This window comes from Equus quagga, chromosome 16 (genome assembly GCF_021613505.1).
Source record: "Equus quagga isolate Etosha38 chromosome 16, UCLA_HA_Equagga_1.0, whole genome shotgun sequence".
In the NCBI taxonomy this organism is placed as follows: domain Eukaryota; kingdom Metazoa; phylum Chordata; class Mammalia; order Perissodactyla; family Equidae; genus Equus; species Equus quagga.
This window is the reverse complement of record NC_060282.1, coordinates 62702367-62723318: the sequence shown is the minus strand read 5'-3', so window position 1 is coordinate 62723318 and position 20952 is coordinate 62702367. Positions and strand designations below refer to the sequence as shown.

Sequence of the window (20952 nt, the reverse complement as noted above, 5' to 3'; positions counted from 1 at the left end):
CAATCTTATTTCAGCCTTAAAGGTAGTTTGAAAAAGGAAAGAAAAGGGAAAGTTTAACCTAATTCTGATATTATGTAAATAAACTTGAATTAATGAAGAGTAAATAAATAAAATCTTAAAACATATTTGGTAAGTGTAGCTGGCATTCTAAATGTTGACTTTTTCCTTCCCTCTGGTGTATATTAAACTACATGTAGTCATCCAACTTCCTTTAGGTGGTATTATGAAAAGATAAATTCTTCAGATACAAAATTTTAAAAAGGACTCCATGAAGGCGTCATTTAAAGTATTATTAAATTTGTGAATTTTGATGTGAAATCAAAGCATATTTTGTTGTTTGTTTTTTTCTGATATTCTATTTAAAATACTTTATTGTAAAATAAGTAAAATTAACAAAAAGACAAGGAGCGAATTGCTTTACAGTTCATTCATCGTATTCATATAAAGGTAAGAACTTCGTTGTAACTTTTACTTCTTATGAAAGAAAAACGATTTCACAAAGCACATTTCTATGACTGAAGTCAGAAGGGAAAGATTAACCATAGCAGAATCACTGTCTGGTGACTGCGGATGTGACGAGTAGGATTGATATTTGGAATATCCAGGAGAAAAGATGTATTTTGATGCTTAAAGGAACAGTTTTGCAAATGATACCTGATAATGTGATTTTTTTAATCTGAATTGAAGTAAAGAATACTAACTTTGTTTTTCCTTGACAATATTTAAAAGGAAATGGCTTTTGCTTGGTTTGATCCAGGTAGATAAAAGTGAAGAGGACAAATGACCAGAATTTCTATTATCTAAGACTTGTATGTTTCTGCCTATAGTCTTGTATGGAAAAATTCTTTCTATAAATAGATTTTGTTTTTTAAAGTAAGATACTAGGCTAAGCACAAATTGCAGACAAACAAGTTTAGGTTTCTGTAGGACTCATTCACTAAAAGTCTGACCAGACCAACATTCTGAATTAGCTTTTCTTGAAAAATTCATTTAAAACTCTGCCTAGGCTTGGAAGCCCAGCCTGGTGAGTTACACTTTAAAATGTATGGCGGGAGGGGTGAGCTTGTCCACTAACTTATTGCTTGACCTTGGCCAAGCCATCCAACGGACTGTAATTCTGGCCACTTGCAGAATCCACACAAAGTGACACTATAGCCTTTCCATCAGAGAGGGTTTTATAGAGCCAGCCTTAAAATTAGTTTAAGTTAGTCTAAAATTCTTAGCACAAATTTCTGGCCCTATGGTCATATATCTGCTGACAGGATGCACTTACCTTTGTTCATTTTGTGTAAGAGTGTGTGTATTCTGTTTGTGGGCACGATAAATTTCACTATACTGAAATTCATTATTTCTTTTCCTGCTAAGTTGATACTCAGGTTACTGCAGATAAAAACGACAAAACTTCAGTGTCAAGATAAAAAGAATTCCCCTTTGTTAAAAATGATCTCATTTAAACATCATTCATTAACTCCATGCAATTGATAGAGTTTAACACTTTATTTGCTACTCTGGACACATTATTTTTTCCAGGGAAGAGCAAAAAATGAATGAATATTCACACTTAACTTTTAGCTTCAGGCAAAAATGTATTATGCACTGTATTTTGGTTTTTAAAAATAATCACCTTGTCATAGTTCAATGGCAAAGTGAAGTCAACTCTGTCAATAGAGACAATCTGAGGGAGAAGAAAACCACTCTTCACCCCCTTGAGTATCATTTCATGTGAATGCTCCTGATTTTTCACCTGCTACTTTTTTGGGAATGCTCCATGGGACAATATAATGAAGTCTAAAATACCACACACTGAAAACTCATCTTTGCTGACAGCACATAGCTGACAAGTACTGATGTTCTCATACATTGTCCCTATTTGAACACTATATTTTATGTACGTAAAATGCATGTCTAGAAGGTTCCTTTTAAACTCCTCAAGCACAGAAAAAACCTGGATCCCCATATGTCTAACAATGTATTGCATGAATATATTAACACCATCACAGCACCAACTGCTTTCATTGTTTTGCTGTAAATGAAATCATAGTCAGGATATATATCACTTAAATGTATTTTTCGACATAGCCCAGAAGAAAGTGAAAGCGTTGTTAAAATATATTTAGGTAAAACAAAAAGAATAAAAGTAGCAGATATTATCTATAATAGAAGATATTGGCAATTGAATGCAGCTGACATGATTATTTTTTTTTGCTAAAGAGAGGTGATAGGATTGTAGAGGACGTTTCAGTTGTATTATTTTAAAACTTACTCTTGTTGAATAAAGACTGAAATGATTTCCAGAATTTTGTGTTGATATTTTAGAGGCCAGGTACTTTTAAATTTTACTTTTGCCTCTGTCTAAAGCAGATTAAGAGTAAATTAAGATTATTCCCTAAGGAAACCAAGATAACTTTAATAGCCTGAGTGGTTCAGTTTTCCTACCTTCTATATTATTACTTTTATTTTAATAGGGATCAAAAACTTTAACTAAAGAATTGATACTACTCTGGCACTTTTCAGATATTTCACAGCAAATGTGAATAACTAACAATGAATTAATGCATGAAGACAAAAAGGGGAGTTCCAGGATCTTTCTAAAAATCACAGAAAAGAAAAGGTTATTCTTCATATGAGTGTGGATATAATTAATATAGGTTTGTCTTTAATATTTTATTTTTTGCCCTGGTTTGGTACCCTGTGAAAATCACTTAAGCTCTCAAAGATTGGGATCACAATGACCATAGGACTAATGGTGTCTAGATTCTATCTTCTGATAGTGATATTCTGAGGTCATATGAGAGTTACAGAGACTTTGAGATCTTCAGAAGAAAAGCTTAACATGAATTTACGTGGAAGTCACTGCCAAGAATTAAACATACTGCATCTGAAAGAATCTTTGGTTTGATAGTCTTTTCTTAAATTTCAGGAGAATAAGTTAAGAAAACTCATGTTATGACAGGAAGCAAAAAGCCAGCAGTCGTTCAAAATGGTTGATCCAAGAAAGAAATTGTATTGAGCTGTGGTAAATGAGCAGAGTAAGGACAACTTCAGTGAATTTCATAAAGGTCAAAGACAGCTTTGTAGACAAAAGTCCCGAGCTGTTTGTGTTCTTCAGCTCCCCAAGATTTTTTCTTATAGAATTCCATATATGTGGACCTAATTTTCTAAGGGATTGTAATAAAAGCCACAAAAGCAAGTGTGGGTAACTATACAAATTAGTAGTATATCTATAGATAGATAATTCCATAAATGCCAAATAAATGCATGTGTGAGAAACATGTGTGGTTTTTATATTTGTATATAGTTTGTAATTATTTTTAATTCCATTTTACAAACTTAAAAACTTTCTGGACAGAGTGAGAAAGACATGCAGATAGTGTGACATTGTCGATGGAAGTAAGATGGATGAACTAAGAATATTTTTGTCATGGTTTAAAATGGCCATCAGTTACACATCACTTAACAAAATCCAGTTAGTGGTCAATTACAGACTTTGCTCATTTCTTCACACCATGTCTCCCTTTTCTTCTAAGATGGTTTATTAACAAGAGCAACTTCGTGCACTATTTGAGAACAAAGGAGATGAAAATCATATCTCGTTATGTGCCTTGAGTTTCTTCTCTCTTCCTTCCACCCCCTCTACTCTTCCTGAAGCACGTTGGATGTACCTCTGTCATGGCACTGACATACATTGAAATTGTATGTTTAGAATCCTTTCCCTAGCAGACAAGGGCATCTCTTTTTGGTATCACTAGTGCCTGTGCACAGTATTTGGGAATTTTTATTGAATTGAACTGAGTATTGTGCCTATGCTCAAGAAATACCACTAAGACGATGTTTTCAAAGGGAAGGTTATGGAAATTTGGTGGTAGCTTAGGAGACCAGGCATAGGCATTTAAATTATTAGGGTAACCATGGTGTGTGTTAATAAACATATAGCAACAAAATGTAATGGGATAGCTGTTCTGGTAAGACCGAGTTTGGAGTAATGTGTCAATTTCTCAGTAATGCTCTTTTGAAGGTCGTTAGTGTACAATGTAATTGGAGAAAGGGTTGAGGAAACTAGAAAAGTTCAACCTGGAGAAGGCTCTTGGGGGCTTTATCTTTGTTTTGATTTTATTAGGTTCTTATGAAGAAAGATTACATTTCTTTTTAGTGGCTCCAAAGGGAAGAATTAAATGAGTGGCTATAGTTAGGTAGAAGCACATTTAGCTATATATAAAAATGAAATTTGGGGGCGGGCAGCCCCAGTGGCCTAATGGTTAAGTTTGGCGTGCTCTGCTTTGGTGGCCCAGGTTCCATTCCTGGGAGCAGACCTACACCACTTGTCAGTGGCTATCCTATGGTGGAAGCCCACATGCAAAATAGAGGAAGATTGGCACAGATGTTAGCTCAGGGCTCTAATCTTCCCCAGTAAAAAAAAAAAAAAAAGAAGAAGAAGAAAAACTTTCTATTTTTCAATGTTTTTAGCATTTTAAATCAAAATAAATACATAATTACATATACTATTATCCTTTTATAAATGTAACAATGTTTTCACAGTAAAGTAGAAGAGACAATCTCATAATAGAGGATATTTTCTTACTATGAATAAATTTAAGATAAACTCAGGACATCATTCTTACTTCTCTCAATTTGTCATGAGCCAATGAAAACATCATGAATTGGCCCTGATCTACGGAGAACTTTTGGGAGCTGTCGGCCTCAATTATATTTTTATTTCCCTCTCTGAGTCTTTAATTCCGTGAATTCAATATAAGGGCAAAGGACAACTTTTGGTAGTAGTTTTAAATCAAAGATTTTAAAGTTATTTAGAGTGTAAAAGCATCTTTAATCCCTTATTAATGAATCAACAAAACATTAATCCATATAGAACTAGAAGAGAAAGAGAGAGTTAAAAGAAAAGGATTTCACTTGCTTAAAGTCCTCTAAAATGCATCTGGATATTTCTTCTCTTCTCAGTAAACTCTATTTAGTTGTTGGTGCAAGTGGTAACTGAAATGGAGTTTTCTGCTTCCTCATTTTCTCTTCATTCTTCTGATGGGCCGACTGGTTTCAAATATCAGAGCTCTAATGATAGGCCATAATTTATATATGAGGGTTAGCAAACTCTAGCTAAGTGGTCCTAAGAATTGAAGAATGTAGTCAGTATTTTTCCAATGTCCTACAGCCTTTTACAGCTTAAGAAAGAAGAGTGAAGCAACACAGAGTTAATTTCTTCCACTGGAAAGTAGCCACCTTTCTATCCAATTGTAACTAAAAGAAAATGTATTTAATTTATTATTTCAATTTACAGAAGTGCATCCACAGCTCAGACTTCAGTGTAACACAGAGTATATATTTCATTTTGGTAAAGAAAGACTAAACTGAATCAATATTGGAAGGACCTGGCACTGTGTGGAGGTCAACACACTCCAGATCATTTGGACTACCCAGCAAATCTGTGTGTGTGAATCCTGAGTATGTGTGCCTTACTCATTGCCCTGCATATTTAAAAATAGCACACCTAGGGGTGTTATTATCTGAGTGCACAAAAGTGCTTATTAGATCTGGTGCATATTCAATCCATAGTCCCCCCCCCCCATCATTGCACGTGTAGCTCTTCTGTTGCTTAGACCAGAATCATTAATTTTAGGACCTTATTCTTCACTTTCTGGACTGAACAATTCTTACATTCTAAACAATTATTGAATTCTGGACTATAGGCTAAAGTGGCTTATTCAAACATCATAAAGTTTTATGTTTCTTTAAAACCTTCCTTTTGAAGAGCTTTTGCTCCTTTTTTGTTTGTTTGTTTCTATAAAGTTCTAGGAATTTAAATAGCAGCTATATCACTCAATACCCTTGTTTAACCAACTCCAAAACCTTGATTTCTGTTATGCACTGGGTTATCTTCTTTCTATGTTCAAAGTAACATGTACTTTTTCTCATGATCATCACAAAAATAACACGATTCCAGCAAAAAAAAGATAATCAGTGTCATAGAGGATCATCCCACAGCAACAACTGATAATGAATCTATTTGCCAAGTTAAGCAAAAGAGTGTAGCACAAAATGGATCTTCTATCGACAGAGACATTCTGAAATCTAACTTAGGTTTGTTAACATCAAGATCAGTCCTCTCTTATGGGGCCCTGTATTTTCGTGTGTTTTTGGTTTCGATCCCACTCTCCTCAGTTCTTCTCAAGTCCTGCCATAGGCTCAACAGACTTTTTATTTTTTAGGTTCAGAATCAGAGTTATACCATAGCACTCAGGAGGGCAGTGCAAAATATCTCATTGGAGTTCAAGGACATGATCAAAGTCGTCCACATAAAAGTTAGTGAAAAGCGTGCAGTAATCTGAGGGACGCTTTCCATGACTTTTTCATGGCTTGGCACTGGAGTTCTGTGATAGTCATCCAGAATAGGATTAGCAAAAATGAAATTGTCTCCAACTCAAGGGATATACTTACAACTGAAGGCATACACTTACTTTCATCTTTATCTTAAGACTCATTACTTCCGGATATTTGCTGAGGTGTAGCCAAGCTGTTGTTTGAAGTGCCAACCAAAATAACCTGCTACACCCTTACTAACTAAAAAAAAAACCCCAAACACAATCACATCTAGAATAGAATTTTATTGCAAGATCATTTCTAGGCATTTATTTGGAATTAAAAAGGAATCTTCTAATACCAAATTATTAAAAATATCATTTTAAATTGATATTTCCCTTTTGAGACTACTCTGGTATTCTGGCATTTTAGCTGATCTATGTCATTTTCACTTCAGTTTAGAGAATTTTCTAAGATTCGAGGCACAATTTTTTATAGCAGATGCTGATGCATGTTTTTCAGGAGTTTTTTTTTTTTTATCCTTAATCACTTCCCTACTCATTTGATTCTAGACTCTAAATAGACTCTAGCTCAATCAAGGAGCCTTAGGCCGTAAGAACAAATGGAATATCAAATCTGCAAAAACAGAAAAGAATGGAGAGGTTGATGAAGATATGAGGGCTTCACTTATCAACAGAGAAGGTGAAGGATGGAGAAGGTAATTGAAAACTGACATGGAGGGGCTATTAGAAACATTCTTCAGTATTCTAGAAGCACTTTCACGAGGTGTTCTAGTGAGAAAAATAAGACTATATAGCAGAGTCACTTCTGAGGCCCTTGCTTGCACACAAAAATTAAAATTCTAAGGGTATTCTTCCTTATTTCTATTATTTCCAGAGTACAATTTGATGTGCTAGGAAATAAATTAAAATACAACTATTTTATCTAATTTTAACGAATTTAACTGATTAAACAAATGTCTAACTTTTCTCTCTCTTTCAAAGATTACCTTTTCATAAATGAGAATCTTCAGGTGGATTATAATTTTTTCTTTTACCAATAGAATGATTACCAATGGTTGTTAATTTCTTTGGAGTTGTGAATCCATTTGAGAAGCCCAACAAAAGGTTTGGACCCTCCTCCAGATAAATGTTTATGTACACGTACAATTTTAGAAACAATTTTTATGGGCTTTATAAAATGAAGCCCATAAACGTTCATCCATGAATGCTTAAGAGGTCCTAGATTAAAATAAGATAAGATTGTAGGTTAGGTGACAACTTATCATGACTGAAAAGAATTTTGTTGGTTCCTTGGAAGTAAAATATAGCTGACAAGGCACTTGATCCTGGTTGTAATCTTCAGAGATGACATAGTTTATTGGCCTGTAATGAATGTTCAGGGTTTTTGGAGTTATACCAACTTCAATTTTAAAGTAAAACTTCTTCATTGCTATCCTTTGCTGCATTTATTTGAGAAGTGAGAATAATTTCCAGTATGCTTTCCAAATAGAATCCAAGTTAATTTCTGTTAGTGACAGGATGCGCAATATCATATGTAAACAAAAAGGGCTACCTAATTAAAAGATTTCTGAAGATTTCAATTTCCTAAATGTTGGTGCTCATACTAAATAACATGTCTCAATTGAGCCAGCTTACATCACTGCCAAGTTTCTGTCATTTGGCAGGTTGTTCCAACACTTAAACTCACATATTCAATGAAAAGAGCTCTGCAGAAAAGGACATTTTTTCTGAATGAACGGTCTTACCTGCCATCCACATATGAAATCAACTATTACCCCATGCCAGTTATCATTGGTGGGGCAGTCAGTGAATCATTAACATTGACTGAGTGGTTACTGTGTGCTAAACATTGAAGTAAAGTACACAATCTCTATCTTAAAGAGCCATGGTGTCTTGGAGCGGCAACTAGGATTTAGAGTGATAAATATTATCATGGGGCAGTATGAGACCAAATCTAGGCCCTCATCCAGGCTTGGAGGTTAGGGAAGATTTATTGATCCTGGTAATGTCTAAATTTAGAAATCAAGATGAGTAGAACATAGTATGAGCAAGGCAAAGTTATTTGGGAAAACTATTATGGGAATGGAAAAGTTGCTGTGGTATCTAAGAGGAAGATATAGCAAGTATAGAGTACAGAGAGCTAAGGATTTTGATCCCAAGAGCAATGTGAAATTAGTGCACAATTTTAAGGAGAAGAACGAGATGCACTATTTGGAAGTTTAGAAATGCCACTCTGGCTGCAGTAAAAAATAGTTAGAAAGTTGGATGCCATTGAATGATTGTAGGTGAAAGATATTGGTGACCTGAGTAAAGGTAGATAATGTACAGGAATAAAGTATTAAATAATTCACTAGAATTAATGATTTTGGAAGGAGACCAAAGAGTAAAAAATGACCCTGGGGTCAGTTGGTGGTGTAGTGGTTAAGTTTGCACACTTGGGCAGCCAGGGGTGCATGGGTTTGGATCCCAGGGGCAGATCTACATACTGCTCATCAAGCCATACTGTGGGGACGTCCCACATATAAAATTGAGGCAGATTGGCACAGATGTTAGCTCAGGGACAATCTTTCTCAAGCAAAAGAGGAAGATTGGCAACAGATGTTCACTCAGGGCCAACCATCCTCACCAAAAGAAAAAAAGAGAAACAAATGATACTCTCATTTCTGTTTTATGTAACTTGATAAATGGTAGAACAATTCACAGTAAGTGATTGATAGAAGAAAAAGTTTTGGAAGGAAAGAAGATGAGTTCAATTTGAAGTATGTTGAGTTACAGTTGAAAATGGAAAATCCACTTAGTAACTAGATATGTGGATTTGATGTTATGAGTGAGACCTAGGCTATAAATATAGGTATGGGTATTATTCATGTATACACAGGTAATTGGTCTCATTTACTTTTATTGAAGTAATAATGGTCTATAATATACAAATTTCAGGAGTACTTCATTATGTTTCACCTTCTGTATGGACTACATTGTGTTTCTCATCAAAATTCTTGTTGCTATTCTTCACTGTACACATGTGCCCCTTTACATCTTTCACCTCCCCACCCTATTCTTCTCCCCTTGGTAACCACCAATCTGTTCTCTGTGTCTATGTGCTTTTTTGTTTATCTTCCACATGAGCAAAATTAGACAATATTTGTCTCTCCTTGTCTGGCTAATTTTGCTTAATATAATACCCTCAAGGTCCATCTACAATGTCACAAATGGGAGGATTTCACCTTTTTTATGGCTGAGTAGTATTCCATTGTATATACCACATCTTCTTTATCTATTCATCCATTGATTGGCACATAGGTTGTTTCTGAGTCTTGGCTATAGTGAATAATGCTGTAATGAACATTGGGAGGCATACATCTTTTTGAATTAATGTTTTCATGTTCTTTGAATACATACCCAGAATTGGAATAGCTGGATATTTGAGGAATCTCCATACTGTTTTCCATAGCGACTGCACCAATTTGCATTCCCACTAGCAATCTACACAGATAATTGAAGTCATAAGAGAGGATGAGATTAACCAGGAAGAATGGAGATAGAGAGAGAGAGACTGAGACAGAAAGAGAGAGAAAGAGAGAATTGAGAGGAAGAGAGTCAGGAAATGGAATAGAAGAAAAGGGAAGATATGGACAAGATGCAATCAGATTTGAGGACAGAATTCTGCAGGCACCAATCCTATAGGGCATGATGGAGGGAATGAATTTTAAAAAGAAGGCTTGAAAGAAGCAGCCAGAAAGTAAGATAAAAACCTACTCGGTTGCCCAGATGCCAGGAAATATGAGTGCTTCGAGAAGGCAAGAATTACCAACAGTGTTATTTCCTACAGAGACGTCATATCCCAATTAAAATAAGAATGAAAATGAATCATTGGATTTATTGACAAACACAAGTATGTTTGTCAAGTATGTTTTATGTTTATTGACAAACATAGAACAAACATTGAAAGTGCCCGATGAACATGAGCTTTTGAGAACAATCTCAGTGAAGGTGACTGTAGAAGCCAGAATATCGTGGGTTGAGAAATGGGAAGGGAGAAAGCGAAAGCAGTGAAAGGAAGTGCTCTCCCACGTAGCTGGCTGCTAAGTGGAGGGCAGACAATACCAGACACTATTCACTTAAAAAGTATCTCCCATCTGTTGCCCAAAAGAGCTGTATTTTTTTCATATAGGTAAAGCAAAATGCTACCAACTGTGTATTGTTGCCAAACTAAAATAAACTACCAAACATAGTTCTGAGATTTATTAGGTTTTGTATATTTTATTTTCCTTCCCTTGTTAGGAAAATCAGCAAGTTTACAATCACTGTGAATACTATTTGGCTTTTGTTTTCATATGCAATGTCAAGATTGGGTATAAGAGTCAGAGACAGACAAAAGGGAGAAGAGAAACTCCACCATCTTTCTCTTGGGTTTGGATCAGCTGAGGTTCTCCCTAAGGGATAGAAGTAAGCCTATTGAGAGGAGACTACCTGCTCTGCTTTAATTCTTATTTCAAAATGCTGAATCACTGGTTTGAGGGCCTAACTGAGCATTAACTCTTGAAATAGTCAAAAGATTCCAAGTAAGAAAATGAGTTTGAGAGACAAAAATCTCCCTGTTGCATTGGGTTCCAGTGATCACAGCCTTGGTAGGTTAGGGGAGCTATCCATGATAAAGGTCTAGAGAATTTGGGTGCCAGTGTATTTCTGCAGGGCCCACCATTAGTTTAGCATGCAGAGATATGGGATATTAAATTTACACAACACAAAGATTCTGATCATCCAGTTCTTTAATGTTTGTTAGAGAAACGACGAACTGAACTCTGCACCCAAATTGACCCGATGCTGTAAATGCGTAAGTTGATGAGCTAAGAAATTTGTCAAATTTGTAGTAATTATTTTTCAGTTTATAGTAATTCTAATTCATTGGTCACCTTGTTGAGTGCACCATATCATGCTATGACAGCATATTTAAAATAATTATTAATAATAATTGATTATTAATTAATTATAAATAATATAATAAACCTTTTTATATTATAAAATACAATATATATGATATATTATTATATATATTTATATGTGATATAAATATTATACTATATTTACAGAATATAATAAAAACTATATTTTTTATATTACAAAAATATAATAAAAATAATATATAAAAATAATATAATAAAAAACACAATAAACAACCTATTTAAGATAATTAGGTAAAAATTCCTTGATCATTTGAGTTCAAATAAGGGAAGTGATCTAAAATATTTTAAAAACTATTTTGAATATAATTGAATTAGTATCTAAATCATATTTTCCTGTGCTTTTTATTTAGCAAAATCATCTAACATACATCATTGTAATGGTCTTTACTATCTTTATTTTTATAGCTGGCATTTTTTTGTGTGTGCAAGTAATGTGGGATGAAACTGTAGTATAGGGGTTAAAAGCTTGAGATCTAGAATCAGACAAGCTTGGTTAGAATTCTAGTTCTGCTGTTGACCAGCTGGGTAATCTTAAGTGAACTGTTGCATTCCTCTGTGCCTTAGTTTCCTCATCTATAACAAGATGATTGGAGGTGGCTGGCCCCATGGCCAAGTTCTTCAGTTCACGCACTCTGCTTCTGCGGCCCAGGATTTTGCTGGTTCAGATCCTGGGCACGGACCTAGCACTGCTCATCAAGCCATGCTGAGGCGGTGTCCCACATAGCAGATCCAGAAGGACCTACAACTAGAATATGCACCTATGCACTGGGGCTCTTTGAGGGGAAGAAGAAGAAGGAAAAAAAAGATTGGTACCAGATGTTAGCTCAGGGCCAATCTTTTAAAAAAAAAACTAATGATTGGAATGGTACTTAGAGCCTTGAGATGTTGTGAAGATTAAATGAGATAACTCAAAGCTGGATGCAGTAAGAATTCAGTAAGTGCTAGCTCTCATTGTTAATGTTGTTATTTTATTACCTGGGGGTTGTAGAAATTTAAAAACACCAAAAAACAAGAAGAAAATTAAAATCACTGCAAGACAACAAAATGTCACCACAAATATTAATACTAATATTAATACTCTGGTGTAAAGTGTGTACGCAACTTTACATAAACAAAAATGGGATCGCATAGGTCATATTACTTTATAATCTATTTTTGTTTCACTGAATAATATATTATAGTGATTTTTCCTAATATATTCCATGGAATATTTATATTCCATAGTATATTTACACGGCATAATTATAAATACTTACCTATGTTTATTTTCTAGGCATACACCGTAATTTACTTAACCAACCCTATAGTTGAATATGGTCTGTTCCTACACTTTGCTATTATAAACAGCACTGTGATGAGCATCTAGGCCTAATAAATGTTGGTGTATATCTTTAATCATATTCATAATTATAACTGCAAATATATTTCTAGGCATAAAGTCCTGAGTTAAAGGGCAAATTCTTTTTAGCTTTTTTCTCTAGACACACGTGGTTCAAATTTATAATTGAACTGGTGGTGAACAAGAGTATTCTTCCCCTGCAAACCTTGAACATGGGATGCTATCCATTTTTACAGTCTGCTAATTTGATGTTTCCTAGTACTTTTAGAAATTCTGTTAGCATACATCTTACAGGCTTTGATTTTGGAATGTTTATAATGCCTCCATTTTAATTTATTTTGCATGCCTGTCAGAATAATTATCCCGAGCCTTAGTACTTCTTTCTTTAGAAATCCATTTAGGAAATGTTGACATTTTCTTTTTTATCCAGCAATTCTCTGTGGAGTAGTATGTAAGAACAATGATAGGAAGTAATAAAAGAATATTGCATCTGTATTACCTCTGTGGGTTAAATGATTTTCCCATGGTTATGCATCTTCTTTGGGGCAGAGGTGGCACATCCAATGTTCTCTGTGATTCCTTTCAGCTTCTTAAAACCCAAGTCATATATGACTAGTGAAAATACTCATTTATTTCAAAAGAATATTATTTTTATATCAGAAACAAACATACAAATAATAAACCAAATATTGGAATACTTAAACATGTTGAAAATATCTGGCTGTACTTGTGCTATGTTTTGTTGCTGTTATTCTAAGTATTTGATGTGATCTAATATTGTTCTGAGATTCTTGTAATGAGAAAGAGTAAATTTTCAAGTTATAATTACCATTGATAATAAACCAATTATCACACAGGGACTTATACAGAAATAGCTCAGTAAATAGTGTTATTTAAGATTAAGTATTATTTAAGATGAAGAAATACAAACTTGAGTTGTTGAATAATATCTATAAGTTGGCTTGTAATGCCTTGGAATTTTGGCAATTTATAGAAAAGTTTGATATGTAGTAAAAGTTGATCAAAAAAGTGAAAGCCTTTAATAATAAATCAGAAGCTATAAATATATTATACTTTGTTGTCAGGCAATAATGCCCTAGATATTAATGAATAAACTAGCTATTATAATTTTTAATATTATGATAACTAATGAATAAACTAGTAATATGTTTCTTCCAGTGAAACTTTCAATAACTTGCTTGAAAATAAATAAACATCAAGGTTTATATATATATATGTATATATCTTAGTTTTACCTTATATATAGTTTTGTTTTTTCCTTAGGAAGGAAGTTTTATTTCCAGACCCCTAGGAAGACATTACAAATAATGAAGATAGAAGCCCAAATCAAACCCTGAAACAAACAGAGACAGGCCTGTGGGAGAGCCAGGAGGACCCAGCCCGTCAGTGGTGAGAAGTAAGCAAGAAGCATTCTAGACAGGGACCTCACTCGAAGTCTGAGTCTGTTTATTAGTGTGACTACTCTGGGGAAAGAGGGTTGAGAATCAGAAATCCCCACCCCAACAACCCCAGTGCTGCCCTGGATGATTAGGAGAAAGAGAAGGCAGCAGCACACGAGGGCAAGGATGTTACTCAGTGTGACCTTGGCTTTTACTGCCTGCTCTTATCCCCAACAGTCCATCAATAAATTACCCTGCCTATCTCAGGGGTTGAGCTGGGAGAGAAAGCAAAATGGTCATAGCCTCTGAAAGAAGCGATGGGGCAGCTTCGCACTGGGCAGGGCTACGGGAGGACACAGTCTGACTCTTGCTTCGGCCTCTGCTGATGATCCATGGCTGGGCATCCACACACAGGTCCTCTCCCCTGCGACAATGGAGCCACGTTGGCACAGTCTGGAATGCTTGTTGCCATTAGTACTCTTTTTGCTGAAGTGTCAAGTCCCTAAGACCCAACATGCCTTGTGGCTGCTGCTGCTGCTGCTGCAAGAATAAGGGGATTAGGTAGTCCTGGTCTTCTTGCCACTGCTTTTCTGGGGAGCCACTCCCACCTTCTGCTCCACGCCTCTTGTCCATGATTTAGTTGAAAGCCAGAGTCACAAAAGCAGCTGTCTCCATCCACAGTGTGCAGGCTCTCCCACATCACTTGCTCCTCCTGTAGAAAGCCCTGGTCAGTGATCAATAGGTATAAGTAACTCTTGTGCTTAGGCATGATGCTAAAGTGGTTGTTTCAGAAAAAGACACTAAGTTCACCCTTCTTGGCACCTGCCATTAGCTCAAACAGACCACAGTAGCTCAGCTGTGCTGCGGTGGTCTGCAATCAGGCCTCTGTCACAAGGTTGGTGTCGCTGGAGTGCTTGCAGGAGATAGTCTTCTCTACCAGCTCATTGAAATTCAGTTTCCCAACTACACTCACAGTCTCAGATTCTGTGGATCAACAAGCCAGCCAGGATACAGAGGTAAGCCTCGTAGGTCGAAGATACCGCACTCAAATGTGTACTCAGAATCAGAGACACCTGTGAATCATACGTTGACATCCTGACCTGTGGCCAGTTCAGGCAGCACTGTCATTGCATCATCCACATTCTGCTGCAAATTAAGCTGAAGTCCCTCTGACTTCTGGGGCTTGATGGACAGGAGGCAGTCTCCAAGATGGGCCCTGAACTCATCTAATGTGATCACTTCCCTCTAAGGGAGCAGCACATACACATAAATACATATACATATATATACACACACACATAAATATGTATATATATATACATATATGTCATGTGTATATGGCATCTTTATATAAAATTGTTACTTGGATCTTTCATTAGCTCTTACTACGTGCTCAAAGTGTTCCTTTAAAGTCATGTTTTCAATCTTTCAGCAATTGTCTAAAAAAATGCTTAAATTGCTATTATTTCATATAGCTCATTTTGATTTCTAGCCTCATCATCTTTCACATCACTTTTAAAGTATGGTGAAATGAAAATATTTAACAATTGAGAGAGAGAAAATAGAGAACATCTTTATGTAATAGAAGCTGAAATATGTGTGCATATGTACATATGTGTGTGCGTATACAAGCATACACATACATGCACACAGATGTATATACATACAAGGATATGTATAGACATGGAAATGTATATATTTATACATATATATGTATACATGTGTGTATACATGTGTGTAAACACATTCACATTATAAGCATATGTTGTATGCTAGATGAATCATATGTGTATTTTCCCTATATTTTAACAATGGGAAATGTATAAATTTTAAAACAATCAAATAGAAAGAGATGAGATAGAAACTGACTTACTTTAAGGTAATTATTGTCGTGGACAATAATTTTCCCTTCTTCTGACAACTAACATTAAAAGACTTCAAATCCATCTTGACATATCACACAGTTTACTTACATGACAAACACATTCTCTGTTCTCCTGAAAGAAAAATAAAAGAATCTCTACATAATCTGACACTAACTTTATAATGGGCTCAGTTGAAGGAGATGTGAGAATTGGCAATTCTGAAATTGATTGTTAGGAAGTTTGGTTGCTCTTCTAAGCCCCTTTTGTTATATTTTAGCTTTGAATGTTAAAACAATTTCAGTAGAAATAGTGGTAATGACAGTGCCTATAAAAATGTTGTCCAAAATTTTTAATCAGTTTCAACAAAAATCGTTTACAAATACACATTTGAGACCATCATCAATGAAATTTCAGTAGAGACAAACTTCTTCCTCTGCGTGTGTGTGTGTGTGTGTGTGTTTTAATCCATTAGAAAATTCAGTCTAGTTTGCCTGACATAAGGGCGGTAGGTTTCTATCTCTTAGTCTAATTAACACCTTTAATCTTTTTTAATGGTTAGGCATTCTCTCTTTGGTTTTGAGGCATGCTAGAGATAAAAGCACAGAGGCTGGAGGTTAATCCTTCTTGTACTTTATTTCTTAATTTCTGCCACAAGGATTCCCTTTCCATCATGGCTATTTATTCAGGAACCCTGATGATACGCTTTCAGTAAGAGACAACAGATAGTGGTTTAGAACTATCATTCCATATTACTTAGATATTAAATTATATGGGCTTTAATTAATAACTGTTAAAAGGAACATAACTCGAATTTCTTATATGTCTTTATTATTATGCCTAAAACATGAATCAAATTAATGTTTTTAGAATTGGTATTGAACTCAGATAGCACCATACCCGGAATTATTCTAGCAAAGTGATAAAAAGAGTGGTAAACACCCCAGATTTAGTATACTAACTTATTGATGATGATTTGGTTTTTCTCACTAATAGGAAAAAATTTTCATTTCCTACAATATTAATAATAGAAATACATTAGCTAAAATTTTGCATTCAATAAATCAGAGATTTGACTTTTCTTCTTAGAATTAGGATTTTTAAGTGTGTTAATATGTCTTACATGAGGTAAAAACGTTTTGACCAATTGCCCTAGTAGCTTTGAAATATTTTTAAGACAATTTTTTTTTCAGAATTTTGGAAAATATATGGAGAGATTTTGTTTGTAAAAATGTACTCTCCTTCAAAATTCTCCATTTGGAATTTTAAGCAAACTACAGATTTTTAAGTATTTTGAAATTAATAAAACCTTTTCAATAAATTTTCATGGTTTGAGATTTCAGCTCAAATATATTATAATATATGTCTTCAAACGGTTTTGCTTTAATTGAACCAATATGCCATCTCTTCAGAATTGTAACTTAGGAGGAACTTTTCAAAATGGACTTGTTTTCTTTAAAAAAATAGAATTAAAATATTCTCAATTTGACAAGGATTATTAAAGTAAACATTTCTGAATTACACACAAACACGCACACTCTAAAGATCTCTAAATAATTTTAGGTAGAGAAACTCAGAAGTCAAAGAGTGCTAATCAAATTCTTTAAAATGGGACAAATTCCTTGGGGAAAATCCAAATATAGGTAAATTACAAATTAAAGCGCTTTCAGAATTCGAAGTTGTGAGCTTTGTAGAATGCTCATTAAAACATATGTGTAGAACACATTTGCAATGAAAAATATAATAATTGTTCTACTTTCACTTCCTGCTATGAGCTATACTCTCATTTAGCATCTATAACTATATAAGATAAAAATATATTGGTGTAACAGAGATTTATTTTCTTCCCAAAATATTCTCTTCAGTGATTTGTGAGGGGAAAAAAGGAATAATGAATAATACAACAGCAGTCTGATGATTAAGTTTGAATATTACCTGCTATGTTTCTTCATAAACCTAACTTCTCCGGTAGAAATTTGTTGTTAGTGCTGTCGAGCAGATTCTGACTCCTAGTGCCCCTGTGTACAGCAGATCAGGACCCTACCCAGTCTTTTTGCGCCATCCTTTCACGTTCTGACGCTATATAAGACAATGCTATTCATAGGGTTTACATGGCCAATTTTTTAGGAAGTGGGTGGCAGAGTCCTTTTTCCTAGTCAGTCTAGTCCAGAAGCTCCGCTGAAACCTGTCTACCACGGGTGACTCTGCTGGTGTTTGAAATACCAGTGGCAGAGCTTAAGCATCACAGCAAAACACAGCTGCCACAGCATGATAACTGACAGATGAATGATTTGTTTCCCTAACCTGGAAACAAACCTGGGACATACGGGTGAGAATGCCTAATCTTAACCACTAGACCACCAGGGCTGGCATGGTAGAAATAGATGAGTATTATTCATTCTCCCTTTTCTTAATATTTTTTCTGACTATGCAACTTCTATGTGCTCTTTGAAGAAAATCTAAGTATAAAATGTATTTTGTGTGCCCTGCTTCCTCCCCTGCCATTCCACTTACTAGCTATATGCCGTTGACTAGAATAATTGACCTAGAATAATTTGAACTCTATTTCTTTATCTGCGAAATGAGGACAATGTCTGCTTTAAATTGCATGTGGGTGAAAACCAAATATAATGGTTATAAAGCTCCCAGCACACAGACTGCACTCAACAAATGTTAAGGATGTCTCCCATTTTACAGACTTCTCATCTTGTAAGCAGCCGCACATCATACCACCTAGTTATACAAATCTGAATAAAATATGGCATCTTTTGAACAGCCAGAAAACCATGATTCAAATAAGTATTACTTTTCCCAGTGAAGACTCTGTGTTTACTCTTCTTTCGCTTTCTTCATTATTTTTATTTTAAATCTCTAAACTGAATGCTTTTCTATCTTTCCAGCTTCTTTTCCTTTTCTTTTATAATCCTTGGCTTATAGAAACTCCAGAAAGTTGATCTGCAATAGAAATCACAGCACATTATATGTCTACACAGAGATTAGACAGTGTGTTTGGAGGTGTTTTAGCCATGAGGGTCACCCACTAGAATGAACCCCTGCGCTCCACTCCTCACTGTGCTCTCAGGAGCCAGAAGACGTAGCCCCTGGCTTTCCCTTTAGACATTTGCTATCAGGCAGGCTTCACCGGCTTGCCATCAATGTGGTCACATACATTCAGAAAGGTCCCACCCTTGGAGTTTAGTGCTCTGCTCTCCAGTCTTGAAATTCTGAAGAATGATATCTGTGGATTTATTCCTTGTAAGTGAAGTTAGATGGGACAATGGAGCATGCAGTTGAGACTTAGAGCCTGGCTCACACACGGTCTACCTCTTTGGAAGGAGCCCTGGGGCCAGCTCCCAGCTCCTTGCCGTCTGCTCTCCGGTGTCCTCGGCCTCTGCCAGTATCCTCTATCTGCCCCTGCCCCATGACTGCTGATGCCCTCGGCCTATGGCAGCCACTTGGATAAGACTCTCATTTCTCCTTTCCTGTTTGATCTCTGTGGGGCCTGGGCAAGGACCTGGGCTGGGTTGGGGTCAGCAGCGCATGTCCGGCCGTGTTTCAGGGCAAGAAATGGCATCAACATCTCTGTCCCAGCTGGCCACTCAGCAATGGTGATCCTGTCTCCCATCTTCTGGCATCCAGGAACCCAGCATGTCCAGCTGCGGAGGCTCCAATCTCTAGGCGAGAGGCCCCTCTGTCCACAGTGTGTTGGGTGGCAGTGGTGGGAAAGGGAAATTGACTTCCCTGTTAAGGCGCATCTGTCATGGGTGCAGGTGGGGTCCCTGGGTGCCTGCCAAGGTCTGCACTTTCCGGCGCGTATTCCCACGGCAAGTAAGCATACATTAAACAGAAAATAAAAGAACTAGAACAAGTCAAGAGAGCGATCACAGAGAAAGGAACAAGTTTAGTATTTTATTACCTTTAATGGCATTTTTACTCTACTTTTTGAACAAGGTACCCTGCATTTTTATTTTTCGCTCAGCCTCCACAAGTTATGCAATAGTCCTGCCTGCTGGCTTGTTCTCTGAGTCTCCTTCTTTGGCCACTAGGACTGTATTCACCTTCCTTCCTTTTCCTCTCTTTCAACCCCAATAGTTACTTTAACCCCAGAGGGTGTTGGTCTGCTGAGGTGGTGTGCAGCCACATGGTCCTGGACCTCACTTCCCTAGTAGTATCTGAGTCTTTGTAACCTAAGAAGCAGTGACTTCAGTAGATTTGTTAACTCTGTAAACAAGAGAGCCACGATCTTTGCTCTTGTGGAGTCTCTGTTTTAGTAGGGTGAGGTCTGTAGACAGCCAACAAACAACTCAACAATTAATGTCCAACTTTTGTTAAGTTTAGCAATATTTAGAGGTTCTTGAAATTTTTTGAATTTTTAAATTACTTTTACAGAACGGTGATTGCACGTAGACACACACACACTTGCTCTTTTAGTTGGTAGAAATTGTGGATTGATTTTTCTAGCACAGGGAATTATTTTCTTCTATGTACCCTGTATTATCAATAACCAATGGAAATTAATGATAGATATAATCATTAAGTGCCATGTGCCTAAATGAACATAGCTTAGGAGGAAGTAAAGACTCTACCGTCAAATAGCTCAAGACACAATTAATAATTCAAAGAAATGTATACAGGGGCCAAACCAGTGGTAGAGAAACAGAACTACCATTGGATCCAGAGTGAAATGGCCAGTGGAAGTCAGAGTGGGGAACTGATCCTGAAGACGTATCCTGAAGATGGCTGGGAGCAGAGAGTTGGAATGGATAGAGAGGACTTTCTGGGTGGAGGAACAGCATGAAGAGAAAGGGAGAGACTTGTCTGGGTAAAGGCAGTGTTGATAACTATAAGCGAGACTAAAAAGCTTGGGAAGACTATGAAAAAATAAGTACTAGGCAAATAATTTTAGACATCAGTTTGTAGGTCATGTAAGATGCTAAAAATTTTGAGGAAGACATAATTAGAAATGAGACTTAAAGATTAACATTGCATTCGTCTATTTGGTGGCTTTGCTCACATAAGAACTCAAAGAGAGGGATCACTTATGATGCTATTGAA

At 36.0% G+C, this 20952-nt stretch overlaps 1 pseudogene; it reads right to left on the bottom strand.

Annotated features, from left to right (window-relative positions):
- Positions 1–14378: 14378 nt before the first annotated feature.
- LOC124227848 (ubiquitin carboxyl-terminal hydrolase MINDY-1-like) lies at positions 14379–19320 on the bottom strand (annotated as a pseudogene).
- Positions 19321–20952: the final 1632 nt, after the last annotated feature.